The 15,238-nt window shown below is 23.8% G+C and overlaps 1 long non-coding RNA gene across 2 annotated transcripts; it reads right to left on the minus strand.

Moving 5' to 3' along the window:
* Positions 1 to 290: 290 nt before the first annotated feature.
* Positions 291 to 14,528, minus strand: LOC145109719 (uncharacterized). Of its 2 annotated transcripts, none has more exons than XR_013709170.1 (6): positions 14,151 to 14,528; positions 13,825 to 14,013; positions 13,649 to 13,730; positions 13,471 to 13,522; positions 13,277 to 13,326; positions 291 to 469 (listed from the first exon to the last, which is right to left on the minus strand). It is a non-coding gene; the product is annotated as an uncharacterized LOC145109719 (long non-coding RNA). The 2 variants fall into 2 exon arrangements; XR_013709171.1 differs by having other exon boundaries at positions 13,649 to 13,747.
* Positions 14,529 to 15,238: the final 710 nt, after the last annotated feature.

Consider the following 15,238-nt stretch of genomic DNA (forward strand, 5'->3'; position numbering starts at 1 on the left):
GCAATGTGATATTTTTTTAAAAGGTGAAATAAAATGCCGAAATGGAAGATTTTTCAAAGTAATACGCATTGATAGCAAAAAACTTATTTTAAAAGCTTATTTTTTAAAATAGCTAAAAAATATTTTAATTATAAATCTGATAATAATTTCATTTGAAAATCTACAAATCTTCAAATTTTAATGTATGTATGTATGTATGTGTGTGTGTGTGTATATATATACAGTTTTGTTAACAATTTAGTGTAACAATTATTACTTCAATGTCCATATCACAGACATAATCATTTTCAACAGCATATATTTGTCATAATTTTTAGTACATAGTTTAACTGTGTGGATATTCACCTAGGTTCAAAGAAAAAAAAATTAAGAAATAGGGAATAACTTTTGTGATATAATATATTATTTTAATATATTAAGGCATTAATGTATTAAGACATTAGACTACGATCTTGAATATGAGATTATCCTGCAATAAATATAGCAAGTGAGTAGCAAATAGAAAAGCGTTTCTATCATAAAAGTTGCTTAAATCCAATACAAAACATAGGAAACTAGTTTACTTACATGCAATCAGATATCATAAAAGTTATGCACACCCAATTTAGCTAAAAACATCATTTGGGATAATAAGTGAAAAATATTAAAATAGGGAACATAATCACTATCACAATCATATATAGTGGATTTACCCAAAACTAATTATTGTGATTTAAACCAAAATTAATACACTAAAACTCAATTATGATGATCAAATTCAAAAGATTAAATACCCATTTGAGAGGTTTGCAACCGTAAATGCTTTTGATAGGGTAATAAGAAAACTAAATGAAAAGTATCTTTTAAGGCTTTTAAAGAATTAAAAAATAAAATAACAATGCTATAAATGGTTTAACTTTTGAAAGATTTTAAAATGCAATGTGTTTGTTAGTAATAAGAAAACTGAACGTAGAATAATGTCAAAATGGATTGATTCTCGAAAATGCAATGTGTTAATAATAAAAATATATATAATAAAAATAATAAAATAAAAGTATAGTGCCATTGAAAAAATACTTATAAAAATTAAAATACCATAAATGGCTTAATTTTTAAAAACAAACAAATGCTTGAAAGCTGAAGTAGAATATTAATGTGAAAGATTTTTCAAAGAAAATGCATTGAGAAAAAACTTCTATAAATGACAATGATTTAAAATAACATAAGAGCTAAAATTAAAATGCGATAAATGGTTTGATTTCTAAAAATGCAAAATATGCTAGTTATAAAAAAAAATTGAAAGTCCAATACTATAATTGGTATATTTTTCGAAGTTAAATTCCTTGATATGAGAGCTTTCAATAACAGAATGAAAACTAAAAGTATTATGTTAAAATGGATTAATTTTTTAAAAAGGAACATGCTAATAATTAGAAATTTAAAGTAGAATACTAAATTGAAGGATTTTTCAAAGAAAATGCATTGATAAAAAAACGTCTAAAAATGCAATATGCTAGTTATAAAATAAAAGTCGGTTTTTTTAATACGATAATGAAAACTATAAGTACAATGATAAAATGGGTTGATTTTTTAAAATGCAATGTGCAAATAATAAAAACACTTTAAGTTAAATGCTTTTTGAAAATAAATTTCATTGATAAAAAAAACTTTTTAAGGGTTACACGATTTCAATAACCGAATTAAAACTAAAAGTGGAATGTGTTAATAATAAGAAAATGGGAAATAGAATGCTAAATAGAAAGATTTTTCAATATAAAATGCATTGAAAAAAAAAATTAAAATTACATGGCTTTCAAAGAACTAAAAATTAAAAATATAATGCCATAAATGGTTAAGTTTTTGAAAATGCAAAAATGATTGAAAACTAAAAGTACCAATGCTAAAAAGGGTTAATTTTTGAGCATCATTGTGCTAAAAGTAGAATACTATAGTGAATAATTTTTGGGAAAAATGCCTTGATAAAAAAAAAATAATAAAAAACTTTTAAAAATGCTATATGCTAGTTATTTGATTTCTAAAAATGCAATATGCCAGTTATAAAAAAACTAAAAGTCCCATTGCTATAAATTGTAGATTTTTCAAAGTAAAATTTCATGATATGAAAGAAATGTCGAATTTTCGAATAACATAACGAAAACTAAAAGTAAAGTGCTAAAAAATGTTGATTTTGAAAATACACTGTAGTAACAATATGAAAATTGCATTAAGAATTAAAAAAATTACAAAGCTTTTTCAAAGTAAATTGCATTGGTAAAAGAACTTTCATAATTACAAAGCTTTAAAAAAATTAAGAACTAAAGGTAAAAATGCTATAACTGTTTTGATTTTTGAAAATGCAATAAGCAAAATGCTAAAAATGTGTAAGATTTTTCTAAATAAAATACATTGAAAAAAAACTCTTAAAAACTACACAGCTTTAAAAGAATTAAGAATTAAAAATACAGTGCAGTATTTGTTAAGCTTTTTGAAATCTAAAAAAGATGGAAAAGTACACTGCTAAAATGGGTTGATTTTTTAAAATGCAATGAGTAATAATAAGAAAACTAAAGTATAATACTAATATGGAAGATTTTTCAAAGATTTATAAAAAACTTTCAAAATTACAAAGCTTTAAAAAGTTATCTAAAAGTACAATATGGTAACAATGAAACTGATGTTCAATGCTAAATTGGAAGATTTTTCAAGTAAAAGGCATTGAGAAAATAACTTTCAAAATTACAAAGCTTTAAATAATTAAGAACTAAAGGTACAGTGCTACAACTACTTATATTTTTAAAAATGCAATAATAACTGACTAAAAATAAAGTACAATGCATTGATTAAAAAAACTACTAAAAAGAGAATGCTAAATTGGAAGATTTTCAGATTAAAATGCATTGAAAAAAATATTTTTAAAATTTCAAAGCATTAAGAGTAAATTGCTATAATTGGTAGATTTTTCAATGTAAAATGTGTTGATACGAAAGATAAGTTTGATGTTTTAATAACAGAATGAAAATGAAAAGTACAACATTAAAATGGATTGATTTTTGAAAATGCAATGTGTTAATAATAAGAAAACTAAAAATAGAATGTTAACTTGGAAGATTTTTCGAATTAAAAGGCACTGAAAAAATACTTTTAAAAATTACAAGGATTTAAAAGAGTTAAGAACTTATTACAATTAGAGGTGGCAATGGGTCGACCCGAACCCAACCCATTTATTAATTGGGTTGAAAATTTCAACCCAACCCAACCTGTTTATTTAAATGGGTTGATATTTCCAACCCAACCCAACCTTTCAGATAAATGGGTTGTCACCGGGTTGACCCGTTTATGTAATTCCCAAACCAACCGATTAAATAAATTGGTTAAGTTTGGGTTGACCCATTTAAAATAAAAAGAATAAATAAAATAACTAAAGATTACACACCACTTAAATTAGTTATAGACTTAAATAAAATTTCAATGTATGACAAAAGCACAATCACAATTCACATATACAAAGAAATTATTCAAATAACATCAAAGATATGTAATTTCTAAGAGATTTTTTAGAGTGATTAGTGTTGTTGGCGCCAAGCAAAAAGGTAGAAATTAGGATTCTATTTTTTTAAAACATAAATAATAATACAAACATTGTAATTTATAAACTAATACGTAGATTAATACATGATAATATTTTAATAATTATTAAATTTAATATAAATTAAAGTTAAATGGGTTGGTGGGTTGAAAACGGGTTGATAGTTTTTACCCGACCCAACCTATTTAATTAAATGGGTTAGACGGGTTGACCCATTTAACATAAATGGGTTGAAAATCTCAACCCAACCTGCTAATTTTGGGTTGGGTTTGGGTTGGGTTAGTGGGTTGGGTCAGTTTTTGCCAGCTCTAATTACAATGCCATAAATGGTTTAAATTTAAAAATGGAATAATGCATGATAAATGATAGTACATTACAAAATTGGCTTGAATTTTGAAAATGCAATTTTAATAACTTCTAAAAACGACAATGATTTATAAAAAGACTTAAGAACTAAGAGTAAAATGCTATAAAAATGCAATATGCTAGTTATAAAAAAACTGAAAGTGCAATGATAACTGGTAGATTTTTAAAAGTAAAAATTCATGATATAAAGAAAAGTTGAAGTTTAGAATAACATATTGAAACTAAAAGTACAATGCTAAAAATGTGTTGATATTTAAAAATACAAAGTGCTATTATTAAAAATAAAAAAAAATAAAAAAATAAAAAAAAAAAAAAAAACTAAAAGTAGAAAGCTAAACTTGGAGATTTTTTAAATTAAAAAATATTGAGAAAAATACATTCAAATTTTCAAAACTTTCAAATAATTAAAAACTAAAAGTACAACGCCATAATTGATTCATTTTTCAAAAATGCAATAATGATTGAAAACTATAAGTACAATGCTAAAATAGGTTGATTTTTTAAAATGCAATGTCGTAAATGGTTACATTTTTTAAAATTTAATAATTATTAAAAACTATTCCAATGCAAAATAATAAGAAACTAGAGTAGATTACTGAATTGGAAGTTTTTTCAAAGAAAACACAATTATAAAAAAAAAAAAATGAAAATGCTTTATAAGACAAATCAAAACATTTACAGCATTCTACTATTTGTTCTTAATTTGTTTGAAGTCTTGTAGCTTTTAAAAAGTTTTTTATCAATGAAATTTATTTTGAAAAACCTTCCACTTTAGCATTTAACTTAAAAGCATTTAACTTTAAAAAATGCTATAAATGGTTTATTTTTGAAAATGCAGTGTGTTTATAATAAGAAAACTGAATGTAGAATGCTATATTGGAAGATTTTTCAAATTAAATATTTTTAGAAGTTCCAAAGATTTAAAAGAATTAAGAACTAAAATAACAATGCCAATGATTTCTCAAAGAAAATGCGTTGATAAAAAAAACTTCTAAAAATGCAATATGCTAGTTATAATATAAAAGTCGATTTTTTTTTAACACAATAATAAAAATTGATATAAAACGGGTTGCTTTTTGAAAATGCAATGTGCGAATAAAAAAAAAACACTTTTAAGTTAAATGCTAAATTGGAAGGTTTTTCAAAATAAATTTCATTGATAAAAAACTTTTTAAAAGTTCAAGACTTCAAACAAATTAAGAACAAATAGTAGAATGCTGTAAATGTTTTGATTTGTGAAAATGCAATGACCGAAATTAAAACTAAAAGTGCAATATTGTAACAACAGAACTGAAGATCAATGCTAAATTGGAAGATTTATCAAAGTAAATTGCATTTGTAAAAGAACTTTCAAAATTACAAAGCTTAAAAAAATTTAACTAAAAGTACAATGCTATAACTGTTTTGAATTTTGAAAAGGCAATAACTGACAGGAAAAAAAATTGCTAAAAATATGTTGAATTTTAAAAAATACAATGTGCAAATAATTAAAAATGGAAATTAAAATGCTAAAGTAGAAGATTTTTTAAAATAAAATGCACTGGAAATTTTTTTTTAAATATTACTTGGCTTTAAAAGGATTAAGAATTAAAAACTAACAAGTAGAATGCTAAAATGGGTTAATTTTTGAACATGCAATTTGCTAATAATAAGAAAACTAAAAGTAGAATACTATATTGAAAGAATTTTGGAAAAAATGCATTGATAAAAAAAACTTTTAAAATGACAATGATTTAAAAAACTTAAGAACTAAGAGTAAATTGCTATAAATGGTTTGATTTCTAAAAATGCAATATGCTAGTTATAAAAAAACTGAAAATACAAATGCAATAATTGGTAGATTTTTCAAAGCAAAATTCCTTGATATGAGAGAAAAGTTAATTTTTTTAATAACAAAATGAAAACTAAAAGTACAATGCTAAAATGGTTTGGATTTTGAAAATGCAATGTGCTAATAATAAAGAAACAGTTTAAGTTAAATGCTAATTTGGAAGGTTTTTCAAAAGAAATGCCTTGATAAAAAAGTTTTTACAATGCTTTAATTTAATAAAGAAGTAATAGTAGAATGTAATAAATGTTTTGATTTGTGAAAATGCAATAACCAAATAAAAACTAAAAGTGGAATGCGAAAATGGGTTTAGACTTTTTTAAAATGCAGTGTGCTAATGATAAGAAAAAAAAAAGTAGAATGCTAAATTGGAAGATTTTTCAAAGAAAATGCATTTAAAAAAAAAAACTTTTAATATATAAAATGCCTTAAAAGAGTTAAGTACTAAAAGTAAAATGATATACAGGGTTTGATTTCTGAAAATGCAATATGCAAGTTTAAAAAAACTGAAGATCCAATCCAATAATTGGTAAATGTTTTAAAGTAAAATGTCTTGATATGAAAGAAAAGTTGGATGTTTTAATAACATAATGAAAAGTAGAAGTACAATGTTAAAATGGATTCATTTTTGAAAATGCAATTCATTAATAATAAGAAAACTGAAAGCCAAATGCTAGATTGGAAGATTTTAAAAATTAAATTGCATTGATTTAAAAAAAAGTGATAATGATTTAAAACTAAAAGTAGAATGCTTCAAACGAATAAAGAACTACAGGTAAATTGCTATAAACTTTTTGATCTTAAAAATGCAATATGCTAGTTTAGAAAAAATGAAAGTAAAATGTTTTAATTAGTAGATATTTCAAAATAAAATGCTTTGATGTGAAAGGAAAATTAGATGTTTCAACAACAAAATGAAAACTAAAGTATGATATTAAAATGGTTTATTTTTAAAAAAGCAATGTGCTAACAATTAAAAAATTGAAAGTAGAATGCTAAATTGGAAGATTTTTCAAACTAAAATGCTTTAAAAAAATACTTATAAAAACATACGAGTCATACATAATCAATGCAATCGTTATAATGTTTTGATTTGTGAAAATGCAATAACAGAATTAAAACTAAGAGTGGAATGCAAAAAGGTGTTATTTTTTAAAATGCAATGTACTAGGATAAGAAAAAAAAAAGTAGAATCTAATATGGAAGATTTTTCAAAGAAAATGCATTGAAATTATTATGATTTTTTAAATGCAAGGCTTTGAAAAGTACAATGGGTTGATTTTTAAAAATGTAATGTTGTAACAATAAGAAAACTGAAGCTCAATGTTATACTAAAAGATTTTTCAAAGTAAAATCTATTGGTAACAGAACTTTCAAAAATACAAAGCTTTAAAAAATTAAGAAATAAAAGTACAATGCTATAACTGCTTTAATTTTTGAAAAAGCAATAACCGAAAAAAAAAATGCTAAAAATGTGTTGATTTTTTACAAATACAATGTGCAAGAAAATAAAATGCTAAAATAGAAAATTTTTAAAATAAAATGCACTGAAAAAAAAAAAAAAAAAAAACTTAAAGTCCAATGCTATAATTGGTAGATTTTTCAAAGTAAAATTTCTGATATGAAAGAATAGCAAAGTTTTTTAATAACATAACGAAAACTAAAAGTAAAAAGGCTAAAATCGGTTGATTTTTAAAATGCAATGTGATAATAGTATTAAAACACTTTAAGTTAAACGCTAAGTTGGAAGGTTATTCAAAGATTTAAAAGAATTACGATCTAAAAATACAATGGCATTGATTTTTTAGTTTATAATCCAATAATTCTTAAAAAACTATTAAGTACAATGCGAAAATTGGTTGATTTTTTAAAATGCAATTTGATAATAAAAAAACTGAAGTAGTTAAATTGATAGAGTTTTTAAAGCAAATGCATTGATAAAAATACTTCTAAAAATGAAAATGATATAAAAGGCTTAAGAACTAAAGTGAAATACTAAATTGAAAGAATTTTCGAAGAAAATACATTGATAAAAAAAAAACTTTTAAAAAGGATAACGATTTAAAAAACTTAAGAACTAAGAGTAAAATGCTATAAATGGTTTGATTTTTAAGAATGCAATATGCTAGTTATAAAAAACAGAAAGTATGATGCTATAATTGGTAGATTTTTCAAAGTAAAATTCCTTGATATGAAAGAGAAGTAAGATTTTTCAATAACAGAATGAAAACAAAAAGTACATTGTAAAAATGGATTGATTTTTGAAAATGCAATGTGTTAATAATAAGAAAACGAAAAAGTAGAATGCTAAATTGGAAGATTTTTCAAATTATAATGCAATGAAACAAATATATTTTTAAAATTTCAAGGCTTTAAAAGAACTAAAAACTAAAAACATAATGCCATAAATGGTTAAGTTTTTGAAAATGCAATAATGATTGAAAACTTTAAGTAGAAAACTAAAAGTAAAATACTATATTGAAAGAATTTTGGAAAAAATGCATTGATAAAAAAAAACTTTTAAAATGACAATGATTTTAAAAACTTAAGAACTAAGCGTAAATTGCTATAAATGGTTTGATTTCTAAAAATGCAATATGCTAGTTATAAATTATAAAAAAAATAAATAAATAAATAAAAACTGAAAGTCCAATGCGATAATTGGTAGATTTTTCAAAGCAAAATTTCTTGATATGAGAGAAAAGTTGATTTTTTTAATAACAGAATGAAAACTAAAAGTACAATGCTAAATTGGTTTGGATTTTGAAAATGCAATGTGCTAATAATAAAAAACAGTTTAAGTTAAATGCTAATTTGGAAGGTTTTTCAAAAGAAATGCATTGATAAAAAAGTTTTTTTAGAAGTTACAATACTTTACTTTAATAAAGAAGTATAGTAGAATGTTATAAATGTTTTGATTTGTAAAAATGCAATAACCAAATAAAAACTAAAAGTGGAATGCAAAAATGAGCTGACTTTTTAAAATGCATTGTGCTAATGATAAGAAAAAAAAAATTAGAATGCTAAATTGGAAGATTTTTCAAAGTAAATAGCATTTGGTAAATGAACTTTCAAAAGTACAATGCTATAAATTTTTGATTTTTGAAAATACAATGCTAAAAATGTTTTATATTTGAAAATGCAAATGTGCTAATAATGAAAAACAGAAAGTAGAATGTTAAAATAGAAAATTTTTCAAAATAAAAAGCATTGAAAAAAAAATTACATGGCTCTAAAAGAATTAAGAATTAAACATACAGTGCCATAAATGGTTAAAATTTTGAAAATTTAAAAATTATTGAAAAGTGCAATGCTAAAATGGGTTGATTTTTGAAAGTGCAATGTCTAACAATAAGAAAACTAAAGTAGAATACAAAACTGGAAGATTTTTCAAAGAAAATGCATTTATAAAAATAAAAAAAAAATAAATAAATATAAATAAATAAAAAAAACTTTTAAAAATGAAAATGCCTTAAAAGAGTTAAGTACTAAAAATAAAATGATATATAGGGTTTGATTTCTGAAAATGCAATATGCAATTTTTTTTTTTTAAAAAAACTCAAAATCCAATCCTATAATTGGTAAATTTTTTAAAGTAAAATGCCTTGATATGAAAGAAAAGTTGGATGTTTTAATAATATAATGAAAAGTAGAAGTACAATGTTAAAATGGATTCATTTTTGATAACTCAATATCTTAATAATACGAAAAGTGGAATGATAAATTGGAAGATTTTTCGAATAAAAACGTTGAAAAAAAACACAGTTTTAAAAATTACATGTACAATGCTATAATATAATGGGTTGATTTTTTAAATGCAATGTGCTAATAATAAGTAAATTAAAGTAGAATACTAAAATGCAATATGCTAGTTATGAAAAAACTTAAAGTCCAATGCGATAATTGGTAGATTTTTAAAAGTAAAAATCCTTGATATGAAAGAAAAGTTGAATTTTTGAATAATATATTGAAACTAAAAGTACAATGCTAAAAATGTGTTGATTTTGTAAATTAGAACACGAAACTTGAAGATTTTTAATATTAAAATGCATTGAAAAAAAATACATTTAAACTTTCAAAACTTTAAAATAATTAAAGAACTAAAAGTACAATGCCAAAAATGATTAAATTTTCGAAAATGCAGTAATGATTGAAAAGTATAAGTACAATGCTAAAATAGGTTGATTTTTTGAAAATTAACAGTAGAATGCTATAAATGTTTTGATTTGTGAAAATGCAATAACCAAATTAAAACTATAAAAAGAACTTTCAAAATTACAAAGCTTTAAAAAAATTAACTAAAAGTACAATGACTGAAAAAGTAAAAGTAGAATGCTAAAAATTGGTTGATTTTAGAAAATGCAAAGTGTTATAAAAATAAAACAGAAACTGGAATGCTAAATTAAAAGATTTTTTTAAATAAAATGAAATGGAAGTTTTTTCAGAGAAAATGCATTTGTAAAAAAAATTAAAAATGACAATGCCTTAAAAGACTTAAGTACTAAAAAAATGCTATAAATGGTTTGATTTTTGAAAACACAAAGTGTTAATAATAAGAAAACTGAATTTAGAATGCTATATTGGAAAAATTTTCAAAACAAATATTTTTAGAAGTTTCAAGGATTTAAAATAATTAGGAACTATAAATAAAATGCCATTGATAAAAAACTTCTAAAAATGAAAATGATATAAAAGACTTAAGAACTAAAGTGAAATACTAAATTGAAAGAATTTTCGAAGAAAATCCATTGATAAAAAAGACTTTTAAAAAGGATAAGGATTTAAAAAACTTAAGAACTAAGAGTAAAATGCTATAAATGGTTTGATTTCTAAAAATGCAATATGCTAATTATGAAAAAATATGAAAGTCCAATGCTATAAGAGGGTAGATTTTTCAATGTAAAATTCTTTGATATGAAAGAAAAGTTGAATTTTTGAATAACATAATGAAAACTAAAAAGTACAATGCTAAAATGTGTTGATTTTTGAAATTGCAATGTCTAACAATAAGAAAACTAAAGTAGAACACTAAATTGGAAGATTTTTCAAAGAAAATGCATTTAAAAAAAAACTTTTAAAAATAAAAATGCCTTAAAAGAGTTAAGTACTAAAAGTCAAATGATATATAGGGTTTGATTTCTGAAAATGCAATATGCAAGTTTAAAAAAACTGAAAATCCAATCCAATAATTAGTAAATTTTTTAAAGTAAAATGCCTTGATATGAAAGAAAAGTTGGATGTTTTAATAACATAATGAAAAGTAGAAAGTACAATGTTAAAATGGATTCATTTTTGAAAATGCAATTCATTAATAATATGAAAACTGAAAGCCGAAATGCTAGATTGGAAGATTTTAAAAATTAAATTGCATTGAATTAAAAACTAAAAATACAATGCCATAATAGATTTAATTTTTAGAAATGTGATAATGATTTAAAACTAAAAGTAGAATGCTATAAATGGGTTGATTTTTAAAAAAGCAGTGTGCTAATAAAAAGAAACCTGAAGTTAAATGGGTAGATTTTTCAAAGTAAATTGCATTAATAGAAAAAAAAAACATTTAAAATTACAAAGTTTTAAAAAATTAAGAACTAAAGTTACAATGCTATAAATAGTTTGAATTTTTAAAATGCAACCTAAAAAAACTAAAGGTACAAAGCTAAAAATCTGTGATATTTAAAAATACAATGTGTAAATAATAAGAAAACTAATGTTAAATTGGAAGATTTTCCAAAGAAAATGCATTGAACTTGTTTTTTTTTTTAATTACAAGGCTTCAAACGAATAAAGAACTACAGGTAAATTGCTATAAACTTTTTGATTTTAAAAATGCAATATGCTAGTTTAGAAAAAATGAAAGTAAAATGTTTTAATTAGTAGATATTTCAAAATAAAATGCTTTGATGTGAAAGAAAAATTAGATGTTTGATGTTTCAACAACAAAATGAAAACTAAAGTATGATATTAAAATGTGTTATTTTTAAAAAAAGCAATGTGCTAACAATTAAAAAACTGAAAGTAGAATGCTAAATTCGAAGATTTTTCAAACTAAAATGCATTGAAGAAAAATACTTATAAAAATTACAAGGCTTTAAAAGAATTAGAAACTAAAAATACAATGCCTTAAATGGTTTAATTTTTGAAAATTGAATAATTATTGAAAACTAAAAAAGTTTGATTTTTGAAAATGCAATATATGTGCTAAAAGTAAAATGTTATGAATGGTTTAATTTCAGAAAATGCAATGTATGAGTTAAAAAAAAAAACTAAAAGTACAATGTTAAAAATGGGTTGATTTTTAAAAATGCAACATGGTAATATAAAGAACACTGAAGTTAAATGGGTAGATTTTTCAAAGTAAACTACATTAATAAAAAAAAGACATTAAAATTTACAAAGCTATGAAATTTAAGAACTAAATAGTTTGAATTTTTAAAATGTAACCTAACAAAAAACTAAAAGGAACAATGCTAAAATTGGGTGATTTTTTAAAATACAATGTGCAAATAATAAGAAAACTAAAAGTAGATTGTTAAATTGAAAGATTTTTCAAAGAAAATGCATTGAATGTGGTTTTTTTTTTAAACTACAAAGCTTCAAAAAAATTAAGAGCTATAAATTTTTTTATTTTTTAAAATGCATAATGCTAGATTTAGTAGATTTGGATTTTTCAACAACAGAATGTAACTTTTAAAAATGAGAATGTTTTAAAAGAATTGAAAACTAAAAGTAAAATGCTACAATGACATAATTAAAACTAAAACTAAAATGCTATAAGACAATAAGAATTAAGAAAACTTAGAGTTGGATGTTAAATTGAAAAAAAAAAAATTTAATATACTGTATTGATAAAATACTTTTAAAAGATACAAGGTTGTAAAAGAATTTAGAACTAAAAGTAGAATGTTATAAATGTTTTGATTTGTAAATGCAATAGCCAAATTAAAACTGAAATCACAATGCTAAAATGGGTTGATTTTAAAAAAAATGTAATTTGCAGATAATAAGTAAATTGAAAGTAGAATGCTAAATTAGAAGATTTTCAAAGAAAATGCATTATAAAAAAATTAAACAAAGTTTCAAAAGAATTCAGAACTAAGCATACAAATGTTTGATTTTTGAAAATGAAATAACGAATGAAAACAAAAAGTAAAAGTACAATGCAAAAAATGGTTTGGTTTTTGAAAATGCAATATGCTATTAATAAGAAAACTTAACTTTAAATGCTAAACTGGAGGATTTTTTGAAATAAAATACATTGAAAAAAACTTTAAAGATTACAAGGCTTTAAAAGAATTAGAAACTAAAAATACAACGCCTTAAATGGTTTAGCTTTTGAAAATTTAATAATAGTCATTGAAAACTATAATAAGTACAATGCTAAATAAGGTTGATTTTTGAAAATGCAATGTGCTAATATAAAGAAAAAGTAAAGATGCAAAAACTTTTAAAATAGTACTACATACAAAAGGAAAATTAGGAGACAACAAAATATATAGAAGTTTAGTGGAACACACCTGGATTAAGAAATGAAAGTATTTTCAATTTCTTGATATCCCCACTGTAACTGACAAAAAAATGAAAATATACACATGTTTAGTATCACTCAATTGTATCTTTATTTTATATCAACGAAGTTTTAAATAGATATATGCATTGATCTAAAGGGAAAAAAAAGGAAAAGGAAAATCACTTATATCATTATAATAACCTTTTTGTAGCAAGGGGTTCTTCACTGTCTTTCCCATAACATGTGACAGGTCCTAGAAACACATAGCACAAAACATACGAGCCATGCATAATCAATGCAATCGTTCGTTATAATGGGTAAACTCAAGCTTTTATCTCACAGACATTTTATCGAACACGTTAAGTGCAAACAGATGTACCTTATCCACTCTACAAAGCAAATCCCTTCAAGTAACTCAGGATCTCCGCCTTGCTGGTTATTGAAACTGCTTAAACCACCGACTGAATAGCACCAGTAACTTACTCCCATCAACCAACATACGAACTTCACACCTCATGTAAAGGTTAAATTAAAACAAATAGGATTCGAAAATACCTCGAGATTGTGAAAGTGGGCAACGAATGGTGGAATCAGACTGGCAAAAGAAACTATCTGTCCACTGTGGCCATCGCCGGCGCAGGAGCCAGTGAAAGGTGTCGATTTGGGTGAAAGCCACGCCGAAGTTTTGATTTGTTGAGATCAAACGAAAGAATTTATCAAATGTTCGCTTCAGATGGGAAGTTACTGAGGCAAGCGAAGCGTTCGATCAAGAAGGGAAAAAGAAGAGGGAAAGGTGGCGTGAGATGAATAGTGAATGTGCTATTCATCCGATAGAAATTGTAAGTAGAGAGAATGTGGGTTTATAGAATGGATAATAGTACCTGAAGAAAAAAAATGGAAAGCATGAAAAGAAAAGGAGAACAGCCAAGAACGTTTGCTCTCCAAAATCATCGTCTTCTTCGGCTGTCGCCAATTTCTAGACATTTGTTCGTTTCTTTCCAATCGCCGTCTTTCTCCACTGTCACCAATTTCTTGAAATCAATTTATTTTAGAAGTGAGATTGTTTCTTGAAACACATAAAGAAAAAACCCATAGAATCGCATATAAGTATTTTGGATCTAGAGGAGGAAAGGGATGAAGGAGAAGGAACCCAAGAGGAAAACGATTAACAGTTCTGTGAAAAGTGGATGCGAAGAGGAAAAAGAAATATGAAGAGTTGAAGCGGCATGGCCCTCTCTCTGTCTTTGTAGTCAAACGAATCGTTTGTGCTCAAACGAACAGGTTGAAAGATCATGATTTTAATTAAGAATCTTACTCATTAATTGTGCATTATTAACCGACCTAATTAATATAGTTTTTTTTTTTTTGATGGACCATTTTTATTATTTTTGTGACGTTATTTTAAATTAATAATTATCTTTCATATTAATATATATTAATAAAAATAATTATTGGAAAGTAATATCTTTTTATTGGTTTAAATTATGAGAAAATTATAAGTTTATCTATTTTTCTTAATGATTTTTTGAGTCTTTAGTCAAAAATTAACTAACTATAAAAAATAGCCATCATCAAAATAGTAGACGGTTACCTACAATTTCACTCATGTTAGATGCGACATAGGGCGTAGGCTATAATCTCAATGCATATTCTTCATTTTGAAGTCCACTTGGATATAAAAAACCAAAATATCAAATAGTATTTTTCAAGTCCACTTAGATATAAAAACCCAAAATATTCAAATGGTGAAAAGTTAAAATCGCATGACACAAAGCCACCAAAGATTTTTCCTAGTTGGGCTGTAATTTTATATGTTTTTCCACTTTTTTTTTCTTTTATTAGAAAAACATGACATTTTGACTACAATTTCTAACGCTTTTATTCTTATTTCTTGTCATTTTAACTACAATTAATATAAAGTTTAGAGTATGAGTTCTATTATTTAACAAAATTTTGGTGTTTTTCTAAT

This window comes from Lactuca virosa, chromosome 4, assembly GCF_052849685.1.
Source record: "Lactuca virosa cultivar CGN04683 chromosome 4, Lactuca_virosa_CGN04683_v6, whole genome shotgun sequence".
Lineage (NCBI taxonomy): Eukaryota > Viridiplantae > Streptophyta > Magnoliopsida > Asterales > Asteraceae > Lactuca > Lactuca virosa.